General features: G+C 36.5%; 1 protein-coding gene across 10 annotated transcripts in view; it reads left to right on the top strand.

Annotated features, from left to right (window-relative positions):
- Window positions 1-12094, top strand: part of LOC124163323 (protein lap4-like) — a 377957-nt gene that overhangs the window by 360993 nt on the left and 4870 nt on the right. Inside the window, exon 37 of one of the 10 annotated variants that reach the window (XR_006865750.1) lies at window positions 2738-2802. The exons of the other annotated variants lie outside the window; for them this stretch is intronic. The gene's annotated coding sequence lies outside the window, so the exon portion shown is untranslated. The remainder of the gene's footprint in view (window positions 1-2737; window positions 2803-12094) is intronic. 10 annotated transcript variants of the gene reach the window in all.

Here is a 12094-nt window from a genome sequence, read left to right as displayed (position 1 = left end):
AGAGCTCAGGGAAACATGTCTTAATAATCACTCAGTCTGTTTGATAAGGTATTAATAATCCTTATTTAAGCCAAGCGCTACCAGCTAGCATGGTACTCGGCTACCTGCTAGCATCCTGCGTCGTAATAGCGCTCAGAGCCTCGCCCCAAGGTCACCTCACTTGCGGCAGCGGGAACCAGAACGACGTCACGCGGAGTTTTTCCCGGCATTCATACTTACCCGTCGCGTTTTCGCGCGCTTGAAAATTTTCGCTTTTAATTTAATCGTGAAAAATAGATATCGTCTTATAAAACTCTAAAAGCGTTAAATACGTACTTCAGGAGTATAAATATTTCGATTTAGGCAATAAAAAATAATAGGAAACCACCCTATTTGAGCATTACGCCTCCGTCGTATTTCTTCTTCTTCTTCCCGGTATTTATTTTCCTGCGCAAAATGCTTAAATAAAGTCAGAAATATGTCGTGTTTGGTCTTATTCTTTTTTAAATTACGCGCACATTACTAATATTTCAATCCAATAAAGGTGTAATAACAATTGCCGAAAGTCATTGTTAGACACCTTTCGGGCTAGTAGATGACTCATGCAGCAGTTGACCTCGAGAAAGGGGGAAATTCGAAGCAGGTAGGTAGAAAAAGGTCAGTGGGTGAGAAAAGGGGGTGGGTGCGAGACACGTTTTTATTTTTCTCGCGTAACTTGATATTTTTTGAAGCTAAGGTCTTTGTAATACAATCCCTGCGCGAGCTGGGATCTTTTGTTTGATTTCGGAGAAGAGGAAATCGTCAAGAGTGGGTGAGGCGAATGCTGAATGGAGGGGGATAGCAGATCGTGGGAAATGCGCCAATGTCACTATCCCACGGCACTGAGTTCCTCCCTATGGTAGTTTCATCTCCTGGGGAAGATTCAAAATAAGTGCCTGTCATTATTAGCCACAAAGGACACAGAGCAAACACCTCCTCTCATTTTATCAAAAGATGAATGCTGGAAAATGGTCAGTGGGGAGAAAGAGGGAAGGGTGAAACACGATTCTATTATTTGCCGGTAACTTGATATTTTTTTCAAAGCTGAGGTCTTCGTAATACGATCACTGCACGAGCCGGGACCTTTTTTTTGTTTTCGGGGAAGAGGAAATCGTCTGAGGGGGTGGGGCGAACGCTGAATGGATGGGGATAGCGGATCGTGGGAAATGCGCCAATGTTGCTATCCCACAGAACTGAGGTTCTCCTGATAGGGGACACCTGGGATTTTCGGATTTTTTTCATCCGATCAATTTCGGTTCCCCACGTCGAACTCTTTTCACCGCTCGAACCCGTGAATTTGATGTATTTCGTCAGCTTGCCTAAAACGGCGCTGGATGCACTAGACGGCTAGAGTTCTCATTTTTCCGAGTCAACTACCAACGACGTGCGAGCGACAGTGTATGACGCGAAATTCAAAGTATTCGAGGTATTCGAGACGGTACCTTTGGCATAACTATTCGAGATCTCGAATATCGAATATTTTCTATTATTCGAGGTATTCGAGTATTCGCGGATACTATTCGCACATCTCTAGTTTATACATCTCCCAAGTGGTATGAGCAAATACTTTTTACAAGTGTGTGCAAGAGCAAAAGAAAATCAGGAGAGACATAGGCATGCAATGATAGACTTGCATCCAGGACCTTTTGGCATAGATGAGAACAGAGGAGTGGTTTGGTTATAACAGGCAATTATTCCTAAATTTTGGTGAAGGAACCTGTCCTTCTTCGTCAATTTTTGCTGTCACCTCACAGAGCAGATGGCATTAAGTAATCTTCAAAGACTGTGTGTAAAAGCCAAAGTTAGGAATTAGAAAAAATTAATTCATTATCTTTTTTATTAAGTAAATTGTCAAGGAATATCTTTGGATGCAAATAGTCAAAGGTCAATGTACATTGTAAATATAAAACGGCGATGAATAAGCGTCTTTTTCGAAATTGCGGGCTTATTTGACAATTTAACTAAATAGTGGGTACACATGAGAGACCTGAGAAATTTGGAACTTGATGTATAGCATTCTGTCCCAACATTTATAGTCATATCACCTATACATACCACAGAATGATTGGATGTAGATTAAATTCTCTGAGCAAGGAAAGATGAAAACTCCTATGAAGATAGGTCCTTGCTATAGGTCGTATGTCTCAAATTTTGTCCAAGAAACTTCCTTTCTTTCTAATATCATTAAATGGTCAGGGTAAAGCTCACCCTAGCATAAGCTGCAAGCAAGTGAATTTCACAATGTTAGCATATTATGAATTGTTCATTTCCCTGGGCCAACTCGAGGATTTTGTTTGAGGTTGTCTGAGGGATCCAGGATCCAAACATGGGGCCCTTCAGTCAATACCCAAGCATTCTTTCACTTGGCCACCACGCTTTCCTGAACATTTTACTAGAAAGAAAAAATACAAAATCATCTAATTTTAGTAATTCTGCTCAAATCAAGTTTCGGTTTGATGCGAGTTTCTATAGGGCATTCAGATGAATTTCAGTGGGGATGAATTTTATCTGTGTGGAATGCATATGATTAGGAGACTGATTCTAAGTCCTTTCTATGGAATTTATTTAAAAAGTAATACTTTATTCATCCCTCTTCCTTATTTTTGAGTCCAACTCTTGTGATTATTTGAATATTTCTCCACTGTTTTTTATTTGTATCCTAATTTCATCCCCGTCCAATCCCTTATGCCTCTTTCCCCCTTGGTTTTTTCTTCCTTAGTACATGTGATGTGACGGTGCATTCATATTGTGCAGGTGTGAAGCATCATTTGTCCTGGCACAAGTGTAAGTCTAATGCCATCATGTAAAAGGCAAGATTTTTGTTTGAGCTCTAAATAATGAAGCTACATAATATCAGCTTTTTTCAATATCTGCTAAAACAATGTCGTCTCTTGCACATAGAAATAGTTACCATGTTTCTGTGTCTGTAATGTAATATTGCCTTGTGCCTAATGATATTGCTCATTCTTTAGTGTGCTTTTGGCAAATGCTTAACTTTTAACTGACTAATTTTTGTTCTCTGTCATCATATTGTGACTTTTCTTCCTTTAGGGATGAACTTTCATCATCCACTACTAACGTTTGAGAAGATGGCTGAAAATTTTGCTAGTACATGCATATTTAGATTTTTGCACACATAATATGTTAGCTAAAAGTAATGATGTTAATTTAAATTCAGTTTTTAAAACTTCATTTGTAATTAAAATTCTAGCAATAGTACAGACCTCTTCATTATACGTTAATCATTTATAGAATAGTTCTATCCTCTGTCATAAACTCTTTAATGTCAAATCTCTTTTGCTTGTTTATTTTTCTGATTACCTCATTTAAATCTTCTGTCTCAGTATGAACCTGTGGCATTATTCACATGCATTTTCCATGAAGCGTATTCATTCCTTGCTCAATTTTAACTTTCCACCAATTAGAAGAGCAGTTACATGTCATTGAAAGCCTTGCTTTTATGATGAAAGTGGCTTAAAATGTGAAGATCTGGTTGAAAATTTTATATACTAGGCTTATATATCACTGGTGCTCGACATGTAGGGATGGTCCAAGTTTGCTTTTATAAGTTTTTGTCAAAAAAAAATACATTATTGTCTCATTATTATGTTGTGTTTAAATTACTGACCTAAGGTATTACAAAGGCGTTATGTATATTGACACCCATTATGCTCACAATTCATCAATAATGTGTGTACATTTGTTCCTAACATTATCAAGGCCCCTCTCCATTTTGGTGATTTTGTTGTAGGCATGAATAGCATTACTGGTGTTAATAAGGATGGACATTTTATCACATTATATGACATAATTTTGTCAGTCTCCAAATCTTTTGACTTGCAATGCGAATGAGAATAGCACCATTATTTACCTGAATAACTTGAAAATTATTCATATTTCAAGTACCATGCATAGAATATATTTGTTGTAGATGGTGAATTTCTATGTATGTACAATTTATCTCAGATTTACAAATGCTCATGTTACTTGGGTGATCATGTCCAAGGGAATTGACCGTGAGACAATGCATCAAAAGGCTTGAGCATGGTAATCCTTTACCTTTAAAGTAAATTCATAGTTGGTATCTTTATAGTTTTATTTTTTTATTAAGACTTGCATTAGATATTTCAATTTCCTGTGCTGAAATTAGTGATGTACAAAATTATGGACTTAAGTTTCCTATTGACATTTCTCCCTAAATAATGGATTTTCATTGTTATTATGTATCATGAATGATTATCATAAATTGAAGCAATTGAGAGGTGTTCAATCAACTCATGATAAGTATTCTGCTTTGGCAGAGTTTTGAAAAGTCATCAAAAATAAATTGGTTAATCTTTCGCTGTCCGTAATGTCTAAGCAATCTTATTTTGGGTTTACATGCATCACAGTTTAAAAAATCTACTCACATTTACGTCTCCCTTGCTGGAGACCTTTTCTGGGGTATGGTAATTGTTTTGTGTTCGGCAATGATTTATATTGTCAAGGGTTAGAGGTGGGGAGGGGTTAGTGGTAGAATTGGGCGAAGTTCCTTTTATTTCCGTAAATGACTGGATTCCAGAATTGACTAATGGTGTATACTTAGTCTGTGTTAAAAATATATATGAGTTTCTAATTTTGAGGGTCTCCCTAAGAATTACTGTTTCTGAAATGTTTTTCTTTCACCAAGACTTCAGACACATTGATGTAACCAATGCTACTTAGGATATAAAGCATCAAGAGCATAAAGAGTTATCATTAACCTGTGGAGGGGTCCATCAGTAGAGACAAAACTGTGTGGTGTTGGTAGGTATTTTAAACTGTGACATGGGTGTACCCCTGAGAATATTGCTTGTTCATCAAAAATGATCGGTAAAGATTGTATAATTAGAGTGAAGGATATGAAAATAAAATATTGCTTATTTTACAGCATAAGTATCAATGGAATTTTAATTATTTTAGTGAATACGGTCTGGCTGAAATAAAAGATTTTAGAGAGACAGAATCAAACGTAGGGAAGAATAAGTTCAAAAATGAAGAAATATTGCACAAAATACCCCTTTTTCAGAAGTTTAGAATATAAAACTTTAATAATTTGCAAAAATATTTTTAGTACAGCAGACTGCTGATTATCCGGCTGTGGTTTATCCGGATTGCGGATTATACGTGCATGATTTTTACTCTCACTCAATTTTTTCCGCCATCTTTATAAAAAAATAAAATCGGACACAAAATCATCGGAATTACTGCATTAATGCTAGGATACCCTGGGCTTATTATTTCCGTTAGAATCCCCTTCGTAAAATGGAAGCGATCGCACGCTAGCTGCATTCACAGGAGCACCGTGTTCCTGTTTTCCAAGCCTCGCAGTGCGCGACCATGCTCTGCTAAAAAGATTTCGAACTGGCAAAGAAAGCTCTCATTGAGTCTGGGAAGCACTCTAAAATAACAGAATAACTGCATAAATAATAATAAATTGTATGTTTTAGGTAAATTATGTGCATTGCAAGAAATTTAAGTGAAAGTTTGGATTACCCTTGTTTTCCGATTATTCGTGCCGTCTCTCCCCATCATTAGCCCGGATAATCGGCAGTGTACTGTACGTGCTATTCATGGCATAATATCATGTATGGCATCCATTGGGAAACAATTTGTGAAATTAGCCCTTTTTCTATCTACCTCAGCGTGAATGCCATTATATGATATTTGGGTTGTTAAATTAAAGGATTTCAATCAATATTTAATAGTTTATGTAGGAAATATGCTCAGTCTAGCCAGCAGTTTATCATTATGGGGTCAAGACCTTTATGCAAGAATTTCTCTGGTAAAAAATCATTGCTTGACACCGCATTTGCAATAATTCACCCTTCCTACATCAAGCCACACAGCACCTTCACTAATAAAAAATAAACGTGAATTTTACATTTTTATGGGGGGCATGAAAACTTAAGTTTTTTTATTTCCCTTGGCTTTTTGGATAAATGGTATCGTTTCTCAATTAGTAATATAACCTAGACAATTTATGGTGATTATATTTTTCTGGCAAAAGGTGTATTTTTCATGATTGATGCTACAACATTATGTGTAAATTTGGGAAAGTTAGCCCTTATTCTCTATCGCATTTCATCACCCAGCTGTAATGTAAATGAGAAGAATTGTATTACGTGTATGGTTTAATTCCAAAATTATTGTATGGAAAAGGTTGAGGTGAGGTGGATTTGTGATCAGGCTACAAGGACAAACTTTTTGTATAGAATTGTTGAGGAGAAAATGTTTTTAGCTGCTGGTGTAAGCTATCTGCAAGGCACTAAATGGTTAATAAGTCCTGCCACTGGTACATACTGTGATGATGGCATCCTATATCTTTGAAATACCATATTCATAAGTAGTTGTTCCAGCAGGTTGTTGAATGGCTGGGAAGGGTGTTGCTCAAGAAATTGGCTTAGAACCATGTGGTATGTTGCCTGTGAGGAGTATTTTATTTAGTAGATGAGAATAATTTTAGAAAGCAGTGAATTTTTGGGGTCAATTAAGTCTAGCCATAGGTTAATTGATTGGGTGTCAGCATTTCATATATGTATAGCTAACTGAAGAAAGGCATCTTGTCCTAGTTGGAGGATTACTCTTTTTATTCTTCAAGTTGTTGCTAGGTGCAAGACTCGACATTTCCTGCTGGAAGAAACATGTCATGCTAATAACACTGAGTGGACATGTTTCCTTTTAGTAGGAAATGTTGAGTCTTGTGCCTAGCTACAACTTTAAGAAAATAAAAATAAAAATCATCCAACTTGGACATAATGCCTTTCTGCAGTTAGCAATTCATATAATAATAACAGATGCCTTTATTCTGGCTAGATCGAGACTAATAAGTCCTCTCTTCTACCTAACCCCTAATATATCAGTGTATTATAAATTTGGTTTAATATTTTTTTGTATTGCTGTCAATAGAAATGATTTATTTTTTAATCTGTGGAATTTATCATCCATATTCCATTCAGTTCAATTTTTCCTTATTATTATTTTTGCATTATTACTTCTTGTGAAATGTGAAATATATTTTAGATGTCTTATTAAAAGTATTAGCATTCTATGGATATGCAATTTAAAAAAAAAAACCTTAGATATTGCAACGAAAATTTATGAGGTGCATCAAAAAATAATTAATATTCTGTATTCAAATATGGAAGCATTTATAAATTACAGTACATATATGGTTTTAAATGTGTATCTTGTAGGTAGAGGATACCATGTTCGTTTTCCTAATTTTTTTCAGTAGACAGCTTTAAGATTTGAAAAAAAAATTAACCAGTAATTACTAGATGGTTAGGTTACTATATCAATTACATTGTGATGTAAAAATGTTGTTAACTTGTTACCTAACCTTATGGTAATTACTTGTTACAATTTAAAAAATTTTTAAACTGCCATTTTGAAAAATTAGGAAAACGGACATAGAGTTCTTTACCTCCAAGTTACAGAAATATTTTTGCATTTAATGCCGTACACTAGTATGTTTCATTAGCGTAGAATTAAAGTGACTGAGGCAGGAGAGATGTTGTGGAGTGACACCCTGGTTTAATGAAAAAGAGAGATGACACTTTCCACAATTCTATTGATTAATTTCACTTAATGATTTAAATGTAGTTCAGTAATCAATAGGTTTGTGGAAAAAGTGCCATTTCCCTTTTTCATTAACCTTAGAATTGATTGATGTTATTGCTTTTTAGTGTGCTAATTGTTTTTTTTTTTTTTTTGTAAAATTGTGTATTATTGTACATACATGTTAACATAACATGCATGTATCATTAATTACTCTTGAAGTTTACATTTCTGGATTTGTGCCATCATTTATTGAAAAATTTCATTTTGCTCTGTTGATCGTAAATGTTTTAGTATTTAGATAATCAACATGGTGGAGAATAATTAGTTTTTAAGTAATAGTGAGCTAGTGATGTAGCTTCTTTTAATAGATTTTAATGCTTGGTTCTTACAATATAGGTGTTCAATATTTTTAAAAATGATATTGAAACTCATGTGTGTATTCCAATTAACCTCTTTCCCCTTTCCATGCTGCTTATTGTATCACCTCTTAGGCAATGAATCACCAGACAGTTAGAAAATTGCATCAAGACTGCTCACCGTCATCAAGTAGACATAATTCTTCCACGGCGCTACTCACCCTTGTGTCACCTCCAAGGGTCACAACCCCTAATTCTCTCATGAGTGCCGAACATTATAGCTCCCCAGTCCCATCCACACATTGTTCAAAATCTTCTTCTTCTTCTTCCACTGGCTGTTGGTCAAGGGAGGATGCTAGGGCACGTTCTGTCTCCCCTCGAAATGCTAGGAATAACTCTCCAATGGGAGCTATTGAATCACTTGGTGCTTCCCTTGGAGCATCAATAAAAACCTCGCTTAAATCTCCAGTGGGAAAGACTCAAACTTTGCCTAATAGTGGCTCTCTGGCTTACACAAGCACTCCCAGAAGTAGCCTAAGGAATAGGTCTATTTCTGTTTCCCCAACTCCTCCCTTCAGGCCAAACCATATGGACAGCTTGTCAGTTAAGCCTAGCAGTTTCTCTTCGTCTACCCTGATGCCGCAACAGAAATATGATGCGGAAAGTGCATCGAATTCATCTGCCAATGCCCACAATGAGGAAAGTGCTCTTGGAATAAGTGGTGCCACAACCTCTACACCATCCCCCACGCTCACCTCTGATGGCAAAGCAATTACGAGTCAATTTCCCATATCGCCATTGCGGCCATGCAGCGCTGACTTTCCTCGATTGGTGGTTCGTGTGCGAGAAGTCAACCCAGATTCCCCCACATCCTCTCCCAAAAATATCAGGGTCATAGGTGAGAGGGAAAGGGTTGTGGAGGAGAGGCCTGTGCCAGGATGTCCCCCCACCACAGTTGAGTACGTGGACCCAGAATCTGGGCTGGTGACTCTGAGAACTGTCCAGCTGGTGGAGAAGGTCATCGAAAGAGAGGTAGTGCCCCCGTGATACCAAGTCCCCTTTTTAAGCCCACCAACTTTGACAGTAGGCACACTCTTCATTGGCTTCTGTTAAATCTTATCTAGAGCATCCTTCTTAAATCTTTATATGCACCTTTTTCACTCTTTTGCTTGACTTTACACACACGGATTGTTGATAGGTGGTCTATAAGCTTCTACATATTTTGATGAGGTAATACGGTTTGTAGTTAAGAGAAAGATTATTCTGAGCAGAACTGTATTATCAAGCTTAATAAAGTTAACTTGGGGTTTGGAGGGTACAGCATTGCCCACAAAAGTTTAAAATATTTACTTAAAAATATTTCATGTAGGGTTGTCTTATGTCCTCATTTGTGCTTACATGTTATCAATTGTTATCCTAAATTGACTCTCACTATACTCTTTTGAAGTTATAAAGCAAAAAAGGAATCATTATTTCCAGGATCACTTATGTTTTTTCATGGTTATTAATGTTTCTCAGTTAACATTAATGCTCATAAATCTCTTTAGTTGTCAATTTATATCCTGTCGTCCTCTTTTTGAGGGAAGCAGACATTGCAACCATAACTTCATGCCTTTAAAATCCAAACTTATTGTTAGTGATTACTTATTTTCTTTCGTTATTGTAATTAAATTTAATACATATCTTGAAAAAACTGCATATTTTAAAATTAGGTTGTAATTTTATTTTTCTCACGAGGATGTTGAAAGGAGTTTTGGTGTGCTTAATGATGATGCCCATATGTAATCAAATTCACTCAGTGAATGTAAAATACAGGCTTGTCTTCTATTCCAACTCAGATCATCGTACCTTAATTTTTTTTCTTTGATTTAATCAATTTATTAGTCCTGAAAAAAATGTGAAAATGTGAAGTTTTGTAAAAACATAAGTAACCGGCAAACCTTCTCTTTAATCCTCTAGTATTCCATTTTGTTATGTTGTTTCCATAGATCATTTTGTTTTTATGAGTGAGATGCTTTGAGGATGGAGTTATCTTCCTGATTAGCAAGAACCGAACCTCAATCTAACCCCATCGTAAATGAAGTTCATAAGAAAATGTACTCGAGGATATTGGCTAGTTGGATATACATATGTACTGAATTGACAATGTTCCTTGAAAACCTCTTGGGTCAAGTTTACCAAAGCACCAAAATTGCCTGCCTGTAAATGGTATCAAATATTGAGTCGAGGATTGGTGAATGCAGTTAAACTTCAATTTTACACACTTTGATTTTACATCAAGTCTCGTTTTTACGCAGCAACACTCAAGTCCGGCTGGAAAGCATAGGGAATTGCAATGGTGAAACTTCGATTTTACATCTTTTCTTGATTTTACGCAGTTTTTCAATTTTGTGCAGCATAACTGCAGCCCCAAAGAGGCCGCTAATCTTGATTTAACGCAGTTGTCTTTCGACTTTTTTTGAAAATTCCGACTGGAGCAACATGAAGTTAGGTTATTTATTCATCACAATGAGTTGCAAAAATGAATACAGGAATTGTAGAAATGACGTTGCACTGTTGAGCGTGAAACTAAAAACATCGCGAATCTAATTATTGCTTCTCCCTGCGTCCTCTCAGTAATATTTCAGGCTCCTTTACGAACGTGAATATAGCTCTTAGTTCAAATTTGCCGCAGAAGGATATCAAAACCTAAAACATACGGCAATCGCCGTGTATGCGTAACTACTTCTGATTAAGACAGATGATCGCCGGAGGTATTAACATTATCACCTTTCGTTTATTATTCGACTTATTGATCAACACTGTTTAAAACATATTTATTGTAATTACAGTAGATGGTCGTTAATCCGGAATTATGAACAACGGAATATCTATCCCTAACGGAAGGTTCTCTAGAATTTTGCCAACGCTATGTTTTCTGTCGCCCCAGCGAAATACAACGGCAAAATGAGCCGTTAAAAATCCTCCTGTGCCAAAATTTTGGCTTCCAAGGTGATCCAAAGCCATGAAGTAGGGGCTGGGGGGATAGGAACCCTATGTTGGCATTAGCCAGGTTGTAATTATGGGCTCCAAAGGGACCATGACTTAACGTCCCATCTGGTGAACAGAGTGGTGCACTGGAAGTGCCCTCCACATTACACTCAAATAAGGATAGGGCCATCTCTGATAAGCTTCTGCTACTGCCAGGACTTGAACCCAGGCCCACAGGGTGTAAAGCCTTTGTGATATACATATTAGCGAAATTTTGCTCCCTGTTAATGGGGTTAATTTGGATGACTATCCTCAGATATCTCATTTCTTCAATCTCCAATCTTTGTTTGTCTGCAGGTGGCTGCAAATGGATTTCCTGAAATCTGCTTTTAATGAGAATATTTTCGAAAATTAGCTTCTATGCGAGCATTTAGTATCACCATTCCGAAATTTCTCCGGGGTAACAGAAGTAATCTTAATGCCAGAAATGCTAGCAATTCAACTATGTTGTTCAACCATGGGAAACATTTTTCAGGAATGCAGCATTGTTTCTCTAAAGGTAACATGTCATCTCTGGTGTTGCTTGTGAGTAAATAAGATTATTAGGCTTCATTTTCTTGCCTCCACATGGGTAATCGAATCTGGGGAACATATATCTGATGCGATTGAAAAGGATTTCATATTCTTTTACCGTAAAACCTCACATATGAGACTTTTTCTGGTTCCGTTTCTGCTTTAAATCAGAACTATACGAAAGTGTATGACTAAGCATTCTAAAAATAATGAGCAAGTGTTATCCTGAAATCTATACTCCCCTCAATACCAACTCTTGATTTTACACACTTTGATTTTACACAGTGCCCATATTTCAGTACCTCCGACTGCGTAAAATCAAAGTTTTACTGTATTTACAAAGTGTTGGAATTGTAGGAGTAAAATTCTGATAGATTGTTTTTATGTTCTGTCGAAGTATTTTCTGTGTCTATTGATATATTATGGTTGAAAAATTTTTTTCCCTCCGCTGGCATTATTCTTAGATCCTTGTGGCTTAGAACCCTTCTTCAAACTTGAAAGAAGTGGCTCTTTTCTGGGTAGTGAAATATTAGCTGATTACTCTCAAGTATTTTCAACTTGACATTTTTCATAAAACGTAATGATGAGTATTTATT

This window comes from Ischnura elegans, chromosome 8 (assembly GCF_921293095.1).
Source record: "Ischnura elegans chromosome 8, ioIscEleg1.1, whole genome shotgun sequence".
Classification (NCBI taxonomy): domain Eukaryota; kingdom Metazoa; phylum Arthropoda; class Insecta; order Odonata; family Coenagrionidae; genus Ischnura; species Ischnura elegans.
This window is presented reverse-complemented; position numbering and strand designations above follow the sequence as displayed.